Source organism: Periplaneta americana, chromosome 13 (genome assembly GCF_040183065.1).
Source record: "Periplaneta americana isolate PAMFEO1 chromosome 13, P.americana_PAMFEO1_priV1, whole genome shotgun sequence".
NCBI classification, from domain to species: Eukaryota; Metazoa; Arthropoda; class Insecta; order Blattodea; family Blattidae; genus Periplaneta; species Periplaneta americana.
Window position 1 is genome coordinate 51,302,085 of NC_091129.1, and position 12,333 is coordinate 51,314,417.

The following is a 12,333-nucleotide window of genomic DNA, read 5'->3' on the forward strand; positions in this document are numbered from 1 at the left end:
TGGAATGTATCTGATTTATTTATTAACAATATTTCATTTTGTACATAAACACAAAGATCTTTATTGAAATTAACTGTTTGATGTTTTACTGTAATAGAGAAAAGATCGTGAGCTCACGATAGGTACTATTATATAATATTAACAACATAGTAGTAAATGTTACACAAAGAAAAAAATCATACCTAAACATTCTTAACACTCTACATATTTATTAATGAAGTAATCTCTGCTCTTTGAAGTCAGCTAACCGCTTAATTTTCTGATATTTTCAGATATACTACCATTAGTTATTGTGTTGTAAGGAAAATAATTTCAAATCACCCTTAGTAGAAATTGGAGTCTACAATGCTGTGTTCTTATTGTCTCCAAATAAGTAGCTATAATGTGTAAAGTCTTCTGGTTACATTGAAGGCAATCATGCACAAATATTTTTTTAAGATTAACACTTAATGACATTATGTCAGTTTGTTCATGAACTTCTACATTACATTTTGGACTATATGTGGGGAATATTGGAAAATATTGTATTCACTAGTGTAACTTTGTGTTCAAACATTACGAACATTAGTGTTGTAGTTAGTTAATTTAAGTTCCATTTCTCTGAGAAACACAAATATAACAAATTGAAGAAATAAAATCATACACAGTACGTGATAAACATAAAATTAAGACAATAAAAATTAATATTTAATGACATTATGCCAGTTTGTAAACTTCAACATGAAATTTTAAGCTGCCTGTGGGGAATATTAGAGAGTAGAGTAAGAGAGTTAATGGGATTATTGCCAAAAACTCAGCATTTGTTGATTTCAGTTAAGTTGTACAGGTTTAAGAAGTCCAACGTATATGTAGCACCTACTACTGTATTTATTTCCTCAATGGCATAATTTGTCATTTAATATGAAAATATTCTAAATGCTAGTGCAGAATACAATAACTTTATGTTCCAACATTGCGATTATGGTAAATAGAGTCTACAGTACATTTCACAGGCTTTGTTGAAATATGCCAACAACATCGGTCCTGTGTTTGATATTATGATGTTATTTCAAGAAAAAAAAATTATTATTGCCTTGAGTTACTTCGTATTGTAGTTAATTTAGGTTCCTTTTGTTTGAGAAAAATACCAAATCATAACAAGAAACATAATGTAACAAAAATACAAGAACAATACAAAATAGCAATAAATAGCAACTAAAATTAAACATGCAAAATCTTAAATCAAAAATACACAAAGAAAACATACTCATTTGGCCACAATACCACAGTATCAGTAAATGTGCACATCACTTTTCTGCATCCAGTTTCACAAACACATTAGGTGCAAAACTTCTCACATCTGCAGTTCTCGTTGACATGAAGAAGAGGAGTGTCAGCGAAGATAAAGTTGTATATGAAAAGTAATGTTAATATTATTTTACATATACAATCCTGCAGACAATCCTCTGGTTCATGATTTGTACAGGAATGTCCCTGGTTAACAGAATTCAAATGTAAAGCCCTTAATATCTACTTACACAGTACAAGTGAAACAGAATTGTTAGAAAATTATTGAGTATTCCTTGTAAAGCCACTCTTCTACGAAAGTTTGCCTTATATACAAATGATGTTGGGTTTTGTGAGAAAATACTGGATAAGCTAAAATATGCTTGTGACAAAATGAGTGACATAGATGAGCTGTGCTGTCTCATATGCGATGAAATACCACTAAAATCAGCTTGGCTTGTAACAATAATGATGATTTTGTTGATGGGTTTCAAAGATTTGAAAAACACTTGTCAGGTAATCCTGCAAATCAGATGCTTGTGTCTATGGTGAGTGGTCTATGTCTTTATTACAAGCAGGTAATGAATTACTTCTTAGCAAATTCTGCTACTCCTGGTATATGTTCAATAGTGCAACACGGACATTAAGCCATTTAGTTGCTGCAGACATTTATTGCTTGTCAACACTGCTTTTAAAGATATTTCATCCCACATAAGGCAACCTACTTTGTGAGTGTGAGTCATCTTACTACAGGCATTCCTTAGTATGTCGAATAATTTGTCACTAAAACCAACATCAGTGATATACTTTCGCAAAACTCTAAGCAATGTAGCCTTAGAAGGGAAATTTAATAACTTCCTAATCATTCTATAGGCACTTGGGCTCTGTAAATAAATATTAAGAGCCTTTGCTTTCAATTCCGGTGACCACCGAACTCTCTGTACATACCTTGCATTTGAGGAGAGACAATTTTTTACCAATTCATATAATGGCCCGGGAACCTTCTTCCTTAAAGTTGCAAGGGCAATGTCAATCTTCAGATCTCTCTGTGTGGTCTTGAGGACTCTTCCTCTCAGATGATGCAGTTGTACTCGAAGACTGCAAATTTTCCTCCTCTTCAGTGTTACTATCGGTGTGGCCGTGGTTTGCATTCTTGGGGGCTCCCCCGCCTCTTCTCACTGCCTCTCCTCTCTTGGGGGGTCACCAGCCTCTCTGGCGGGGGTCCTCTGTTTCTTCCCGTACAAAATAAAACAACCAAAAGGTTACAATTATGAACTGACAGCAAGAGTAAGTAGTCCTGTACCACCAAGGATAGAGGTTACAATTGAAGCGTTGGGCCGAATAATGGTTTATGTTACAATTTTTGCCATTATACTTTATCTTAGAATGTTATCAAGTTATTTCGTTTCAGGAACAGATTTTCGGAAATTCTTTCAAGATGTGCTCACAGCTTGCTTTTGATGTCAGAAAGGAACTGTTTAAAATGTGTTACTCTCTTATAGTCAACATTTAAAAACTGTGTTTGTCATTGTGTTCATTATTATTCTGTTCATAATATTACAAACTTCTCCGATGTGTAATATGACTTTCAGTAACATACAATTTATACTTTGCTTAGTGTACAAAACATATTGATGGAATAACGGTGTATGTTGCCCGTCCAATAGTAAATTATTTATGAGTGGAATGACGATGTAACATTTTCGTTCCTCCTGCCCAGTTAGCAGATTGCAATACAGACCATTATTCGCCCCAAAGCTTTAATTATGGGATCTACTTAGCCTGATACTTTACTATTTGTGTGAATGGCTTTTCTTTATGTATTCATTCACAATTTGCAATTACGACAGAATTTATAGGTATAGATATGAAGCACTGAAATTGCATAATATAAAAGGCTTGCAGTTACTTAAGTAAGTTACCTTGACCATTGGAGATAGCTTCAACTTTGCAAGGTATGGCTCCCGAAAGCTGTTGTGCAGTTTGTTGGGCTCTTTAACCATCATATCTTATATGCCCAATGCTTCTAGGCATGCCTTGCATCTGAAAAAAATTGAAATAAAGTGTAAAATAAATATAAATTATGAGCACAGGAAAACCATTTCATGGCACTTAATAAAATCACTTTGAGAACCAAGAAAAATTAAAATAAACTCCTCCAGTCAGCTTCACGTTAAAATACTAATTATCTCATCATTTCTATTGTAGGCCTAATTTTGGTCCAGGAAAAAATTCGTATTTAAAGACAACATTTGTAAAAATACAATGTAGGCGAAACAAAAAATAAAATAAAATATAGGTGTATAAAATATGTCATAAAATGGTTAACGTATAAGCTACATCATCATAGCTCACAGCAGCTGTTCCCTTTCAATTTATAGGCTATTAGAGTGATTTTATAAAGTGCCACGAAGTCACGTTCCTGTGCTTACGGTAATTTCATACACATATACAGTATAGCCTATATAACATTTAATTATATCATAAATAGACTTTTATTATTATTATTATTATTATTATTATTATTATTATTATTATTATTATTATTATTGTTATTATTATTGCAATTTATTATTATACATATTACTATTATTTTTATAATAAATGTTATAAATATGTAAAGGTCTCAAGTAATAATACCACGCGGGGAATATTCAAGGAAAGGGTCTATTACTCTATTTTTTTTCTATTGGAATATTGAAACTCCGGTACCAAGCTGCACACGACACGACGTGGTTTGCTGCAATTTTATTGGTTATATTCAGTGTTTGAAATAACTTTTTTTCTCCCGTGTGTGGTGCGCAAAACAGCAAAGTTTCTCCTGCACTGTATAAAAAGCTTCGAAAATAAAAACAAAAAATGCATCTTCTATATATATATATATATATATATATATATATATATTCTATCAATAGAAATAATAATAAAAGTCTGTTAATATGTAACTAGATGTTACAAATTCTGTATATGTGTGTATGAATTAATATATGCTAACCTAACCTATATAATTTAAAATTATGCACGTGGCTAGCAAAATTTACAAGTATATCAAATTAGTTATAAGTGATAACATTGCTATATATTGTAAATGAAAACTCACCTCTCACTATCCCAGGTATTTTGAAGAAACATTTCGAGTGGTGACTACTCTTCTTACTTCCGCAGTATGGATATTCGCATTTAATTCGTCCGGCCATCCTTCCCTCGCCTAGGCAAGAAAATTCAATATGTCTTCTTCTTCAGTTCTTGAAATACGGCAAGAAATTGTTCCAGGACTATCAACTTAAACCAAGAGCACGCAAGTTCATTCTCCATTTCCAGGAGTCTAAAATCAGTGACGGAATGTTGGTAAGAGGCGATGTTAGCGCTCATCGTGGCAGTGTCATAGAATTAACAGCGATTAACAGGGAATAGATACGATTGACCCCCTCTCTTCTATTTCTACTCCTCTTGATAGACATCTATGACGTAGTGCAGAGGGCGGCCACTAGAGGGAACCCAAGAGTTGGAGCTTAATCTGAGACGATTCTGTCCGACGCCGGGGTAATATCCGGTGTGGCTTAGTGGATAAAGCATCAGCACGTAGAGCTGAAAACCTGGGTTCAAATCCCGGCGCCGGAGAGAATTTTTCTCCGTTCCATTACTCTTTCATCGTATGATGACGCAGAATATCTGCATGGAAATATCATACATTAAAATAATATATAATATTTCTGTCTTCTACTAATCTAACACCAATTCTCTTTCTGATTTGAAGTGCCTATAAGGCGATGACATGATAACACGTGACAATGTTGATGAGCAAACCTTAATTTTTAGGTCGGGGGAAATTAGTCTGTAAATTTGAACTCTCTCAATAATTAGAAAACACGTGTGACAAGATCCTTTTGAATTTAGTTCTATTCTGAAGGACGTTAGGATAAGAACTCACATTATCCTTAAGAAGCTATCACCCTTAGCTGCATCTCAACTCAGAAATCTTGCATTTAATGAAGAAAGTTTGCAGATAATGTGGAGTAAAATTTCCACGCCCATATTCATTTAACTTTTCCACTGTTAATCTTACATATTTATTTTAATATAATTCCCTAACGCAAAGTACACTTAAAGTTGATAACTTACATGTTAGGACTTATTTCTAATGCCGGGGATTACACTACAAACAACGTTATCATACGTTCACAGCAATTCAAGTTAATTACTGTCTGACATCTAAATTTATAGCAATGCTAGACTTGCAATTTTCTCTTCAAATAAAAAGGCGTAGAAAACTTATTCTCAAAAGTGGTGCGGCAAAGAAATCGGACGGTTTTAGAAGGCCGTTTACTGAATAACATAAGGGGTTATGAATATAGACCGACCGTGGTTTGTTAGCACCTTTGATGCCTTTTGTGTAATCATGGAAGTATGGAGCTCGGAGCATCGTGCTTTCGTTATCGAGACATTTTTCAAGAATGGTGAATCAGTTGTGAAAACTCAGCATGCCTTTCTTCTCCAATTTAATGTTGGCAGCCACGGAGCCGTTCCTGTTCGCAATACCATTTTGAGATCGGTACGAAACTTTCGATTATCGGCATCAGCTTGCAAGAAGAAACCACCAGGACACGTTCGAAGTGTACGAACGTCAGATACATTGAATGAGTAAGAGTGGCTGTTACGAGGAGTCCATATCGATCGGCTAGACGGCAGGCTATAGCACTGCGACTTTCAGACCGTTCTGTGCGCCGAATGTTGCATTCAGATCGTAAGTTAATCCATATGAACTTATGATTGTTGAACAATTGAAGGGGTCGGCGCAACAGTGATCTAACCCTCCTCAATGCAAAAAAAATAAATATTGAGACCGGTTGATTTTGACGTGAACTATCTTCCTACGAAGCGGAATGGACCAATCCACCATTATATAGCTTGTTAGGAAGCGTGTAATTTTCCCCCAAAATGTATCAATTATAAATATATATAATTTTAACTTGCTTTTTCTACATAAAAAGTGGCTTAGACCACTATTGCGCTGACCCCCTCAATTGAATGAGGGAGACTATGTTCAACGCAGGACATTCGCCGAGAGAATGGTGAAAATTTTGGCTGACGAAGTTGTTATGTTCTTGAGTGACGAGAAACATTTCCATTTATACGGTTATTATATTAATAAGCAGAACTTTAGATACTGGGCCCCCCAAAATTCTAACGAACTACACGAGCGTCCGCTTCACTGTGTAAAGGTTACAGTTTGGTATGCTGTGTCTAGGTACTGCGTCATACACGCGTATTTTTTTTTTTCTTTTTAGGAAAACGGGAACACTGTGACAGTGAATAGTGAACGCTACGTCGAAATGCTGAGGACATTTCTTCAACCAGAACTGCATAGGCGTTTACGTGGGATAGACAAATTGTATGGTTTCAATAAGATGGTGCCACTGGTCATACGGCAGAAAATTCAATAACAGTTGTGCACCGCAGTTTCCAGGGCACATCATTTCTCGAAGTGGCGGCATTTCCTGGCCTCCCCCCTCGCCTGATCTTACCGTCTCCGACTACTTTCTGTGAGGTTACCTGAAGTCCAAAGTGTACGTAAACAGGCCCCAAACAATTAATGACCTGAAGATTGCCATTTCCCAGGAAATCCCCAACATTGATGGCGAAATGTTGGAAAAGGGACATGGAACTTCAGGGAAAGACTTGATGAGTGCATAAAGAGAGAGACTGACACCATTTGAAGGACATAATTTTCAAGACAATCTAAATGTATGTCAATAAAATGGAATGCATAACCAGATTGTTTGGCAGTATTAGATTTATTCTAGCTAATAGACATAACTATCGAGTTATTCCCATTTGATAATAGCCCGATTCCTTTGCCGCACCTTGTACCTTTAGTATAATCGCAACAAATTCTATGTAGTTGAGCCATTTATTTATTGATTTATTTTATTTAATACCACAAGCATCAAGAGTTATGCCAAATAGGATAAAGACATGAAATAAATCAACAAAGATAAGTACAAAGTAAATACAGAAAAAAATAATTTAAATATATTAGGAATCAAAATAACATCGAAATGATGTCAAAGAGCCACAATTGCAAATTCCTGCCTTAATATCATAATATTATATTATGAAACAAATTTATAATGTTACACTTCATGGCAGAGTCAACTTTCAGGAAACTCATTTAGCTCGTTTCCTGATTTTGACGAATGCAATAACTGTACAACATACATTATTTTTTACGTCAGCATTACAAAATATTAATAAAGGACTAACATTAGATTTGTAATGATGGGCAGTTTGATATCATGTCTATGAAGAAAGAGGTTGCTATGACAAGAATGAAGTATTAAATATTGCATGGCAAATTGTTTCATAATGTTAACTTTGACGTCATAATAGCCATTAAAGAAGTTTTTCCAGACACTAAAATTGCGGGGTGTATGTTTCATTTTGCTCAGAACATGTGGTGGAAAGTACAAAACACAGGAACTGCTGCAGCTTATATGCAGGAAGGAAACGATGAACTGCGCACGCACTTTCACGCTATCATCGGTTTGGCTTGCATACCATACAATGAAAGGGATAGTGGCGAGGAAATATAAAAACGCCTTCAACAAATTTCGACAGAACTAAGATGGCGTGCTTGCTCCTGTGTTCGAGCATCTGGAAACAAAGTTTCTGTTGGATCTACGAGCAGATAGAGGATGCAGAGTACCATCGTTTCCCACATCCATTTGGAATTGTTATACCTGTGTTATCTGGAGTTATTCTAGAACAACTAATCCAGTTAAAGGCTGGCTCACCGGTTAAATATACTAGTTGGAAAGTCGCATCCTTCATTCAACGAGTTCCTGCAAAATCTCCAAAACGTAGAGGTAGAAATTAGTAGAGAAATTCTTCACATTGATACAGGTGGGTCCCCGAACAAGAGGAAGAGACCACTTCAACAAGTCGATCGTCGAATCGAAAGAATTGTATCTCGTTTCCGGAATACAAAGAGAATGGGCAAATTCAGCAATATATTCGAGCTCTGGGGCACGTCATAGCAGGAAATCTATTCTAAAAGTATTTATTATGTAATGTTTCATTTCACTTAACAGTGCACTAATAAATACTTGTGAAAACACTTATCACTTATTTGGCACAAACGTGGGACAAAAATATGTTCGGACAAATGCTTTGAAACGATTTGTTGCGGTACAAATCTTGTAGCGGTACCAAAACGCATTGTGAAAAATAGTCTGGGACGAATTGTCGCGGTACGATTTTTCCGGGACGAACAGTCGTAGATTGGTTTTAATTATGTCCCGGTTTTAGTTCCAAAGTTTATGGCAACTCTGGCTAGGAAGAGAGTAGTTGCAGAGTAACCAATAACATAGCAATGTTCAAAATACAGAGGCACGACTTTTTACATGTGACAACATTGAATGAAATGATAAATAAATTAAAAGAAATACCTAATCGTAAAATAATTATGTGACATTATGACAAAACACTAGTTAATAATTTACTTTGTAATTTTACTAAAATATTCCGACAGCTAGGGCAATATGGTGGGTATATATTAATCTGTCATGCGAAATGAGTATAATATATAAACTATATAGTAACGACAATGAGATCTCCTGCCTATCTGCTGTTTCTAATTTGGAATTACATAAATGTAGAATATGTTATAATATATTTTAGAGAAATCCAGTGCTAAACAGGTGTTATGTCGAACAGTACCTGTATCGGACAAGAAGAATGATTTCACATGACAGAATTCCAGAACGATCCGAGGTTCATTCAGCTTCCTACCTAACTGAGTACCGGGTCTTTCCCTGAGATATAAGGCGGTCAGAGCGTGGTGCCGAACACACCACCTTATTCTGATTGCAAAGTCAAATAGCTCAACGTGCACATCCAAAATTCCTTCGCAACATATAAAATAGATATTTTACCTATTTTTATTATAATATTAAACTAACCTTAGGTTCTGTTTTTATTCCGAATCTTCTGAAAAAGTGTGATAGCCACTCATTTTGTCTTCGCTGTAATCCATGCTGTTGGTGTTGACGTCACTAATATTTTCACTTGTACTTTCGTACCCTAGATTAATGACAATGCTCTATGATGCTTCTTCCATTATGTATGCGATCGCTCGCAGCGTACCTGTTTTCAATCTTTAATACGTGTCTGAATCGTGTCGACCATTCTTTTGCTACAATTGACGATTTTTTTCGTCAGTTCCTGTTCTTGAATCATTCTTTTCTTAAATGTTACCTTTGCCATAACTCCAAATCAATTCGATTGTATTGAAATCCTGATGATACTGTGGTAAACGGAGAACCGTGTTTCCATACCTGGGAAACAATCTGTCGATTTGATACATCTTATAGCGCGGTTTGTGGGCTTACCAAAGCGTACAATTTAGGTTTCAACATGTAGGTAGAAAACATAATATCTTTATCAATCAACCAGTCCTGCATTACTGTTTCCCGGGAGGATGATATGAAAGCATACTCACATGGAAACTTTTATAGTACGAGGCATTGTAAATCACGACTACAGAGTTCAATGTCAAACTAGGAATTAATTTCTCTTCCACATTTTTCAAAGTTGCCATAATTCATCTCATCGTGGTAATCTCCAGTTACTTTATTGGATTTGGTAGCTAACAAAGCATTTGGGTTTAAATTTATATTAGAATAGGCGTCTACCATTATTAATCATTGGCTTTTCGATATAGGTGATTTCAGTCCGTGAAGAGATCCGTCACCACAAGCGCGTGGCTTAGTGTGAGAACTATGCAAAATATCCTTTTTGCCTATTTTATTCTTTTTCTCAAAGGTAAAGGCTATTTAATTAAATATCCATTATAAAACCTTAGGATTAAGATGTGGAAGTTATATAGCCCCTAAAATTACCTATTTTGGCGAAAAGTATCTATTTATGGAATTAAAGCCTGTTAATGCCCCTTCCGGAAGAAACTGAAAAATTAACATGATTGAAGGAGTATTGTGGGTAAATGTTGTAGCGCATGTTTAGCTAGTTTTTATGGCAACGAAAATCACGTTGTTTCAACACTTAACATCAGATTAAGTTATAGTCAATAGCTAAGTCTGTAGAATATGGCAACACTGTTCTTTTACAGACGTTGTTAAAAGAATATTTCAATGTGGTTACATTTCATTTCATATTTTTTCACTGTTATTTAGAGTGTTATGTCTTATTTCATTTGAACCAAACATGTGAGCTTGGTACAGATTCTACATTAAACTACAGAAAAGCGTATTTTATTTCAAGTAATTCTGCAATTAGAAGAAAGTTGTTCTATAACAACACTGAACAACAAGAATTTTGCTTCGACTTAAAACAGTGTGTCCCTTATTGTTCGGTGTGCGCTGAATCCGAAAAGGCATGTCTTTTCTTCGTATCACGTAAGGTTTTTAAGATACACTATGATTTAACTTTTTCATAAGTGCTCCCCACCAGGAAACATCTGGTACGGGTTGGGGGTTGTAAAACAAAACAAAGGCTAATAAATTTTATGAGTTTATGACCAATTTCTGGTTTCTTATGGATTTTGGCATGTTCTTTTGTATTTCTAATAAATAAACAGATATTGGACCCTTCTATTCAGTAAATTTCATAACAGTTCAACGCGAGGTCTACGCTCGCGTTGTGTTGTTACATATACGACCGTAAATATATGAGAGTCGGTAGTGTTTAAGTCATTAATTAGTAACATAGTTTTATATAAAGAGTGTGTAAGTGATTAATTAATAACTCAGTTTTCAGTTTAAAGTGTCAGTCTTTGTGTCCACATAGCCATAACGTCGTGCCCGTGGTGTATAAATTCTCCGAACGTGTTTTGTTACGTGTGTGGTGAATATACGATTCAATCTCAAAGAAAAGCTATTTCACCTGCGATTAAGAAAGCATACGAACTGTATTTGAAATGCGAATTAGGTGATCAGGACAAAAATTTTACATCCCAAATACGTTGTAGTAAATGTTCTCGATATTTGACCGGATGGTTAATCGGCTCTCATCCTTTGATGCTATTTGCTATTTCATGGTATGAAGACAACAAGAAGACCATGTCACAGATTTTTATTTTTGTTTAACAAAAGTTCCAGGCTTTACCTAAAAAAATCAACACTCCAGCATATATCCAAATTTGCCCTCAGTCAGACCTATTAAGCAAGACGATTCTCTTCCGAAACCTAAATCACCTGATAAAATATACCTTGGACGAAGAATCGAACTCTTCCCCTGAAGCCAGACCTTCCTTCATTTCTGTCTCTGATTCTGACTTTATAGAATACAATCGGAATTAAATGATCTCATAAGAGACCTAAATCTCACAAAAGGTAAGGCTGAACTATTAGCTTCTCGACAAGGATGGCACCTTCTTCAGCCCGATGCTAAAGTATCAGTCTATCGAAAGCGTCAGCACACTAGGCCTATGTCATCATATTTTTCAAAAGAAGATGATACTGTTTATTGCTGTCATGTAAATGGACTTATGTCTGTTTGCTCAAATTTCTTTGGAAATTCTAGGGCAGACAATTACATCGAACTTGTGGAAACAATGTTAAGTGCATACGAGGAAATGGTGTCTAATATGTCTCTCAAAATATACTTTTCACATTCTCATTTGAATTTCTTTCCTCCTAACTTTGGATCGGTAAGCGACGAGCCTGGGGAAAGATTTCATCAAGAAATATCTGAAATGAAAAGCCGATATAAAGCAAGATCATCATTCGGCATGCTTGCAGACTATTGTTGGTTTCTTGTAGAAGATGGTTCCGGGTCTAGTTATAATCGCAAGTCATCCAGAAAATCCTTTTAAATGTTAGGTTTAAATTCCGAGATATTTCTCATTATGCGCATAAAATATTTTTATTGTTGTTGTGGTTTTTGTGTTTTAAACTATGTAACATCATTTTTGTATCCAGTACACATTTTTTGAAGTATTATGAGGCATTTTGAATCCCTAGTGTGTTGTAATTGTATCAGTAGCAGTGAGAAATTAAGAAGAAAAAAAGTTTCTTTCATAAAAAATTAAATTCACTTTCCCCGGAAAAT

At 35.2% G+C, this 12,333-nt stretch overlaps 1 long non-coding RNA gene across 2 annotated transcripts; it reads right to left on the bottom strand.

Moving 5' to 3' along the window:
• Positions 1 to 439: 439 nt before the first annotated feature.
• On the bottom strand, positions 440 to 4,707 carry LOC138711890 (uncharacterized). 2 transcript variants are annotated; one of them, XR_011335519.1, is made up of 3 exons: positions 4,367 to 4,707; positions 3,189 to 3,309; positions 440 to 2,498 (listed from the first exon to the last, which is right to left on the bottom strand). It is a non-coding gene; the product is annotated as an uncharacterized lncRNA (long non-coding RNA). The 2 variants fall into 2 exon arrangements; XR_011335518.1 differs by having other exon boundaries at positions 3,189 to 4,707.
• Positions 4,708 to 12,333: the final 7,626 nt, after the last annotated feature.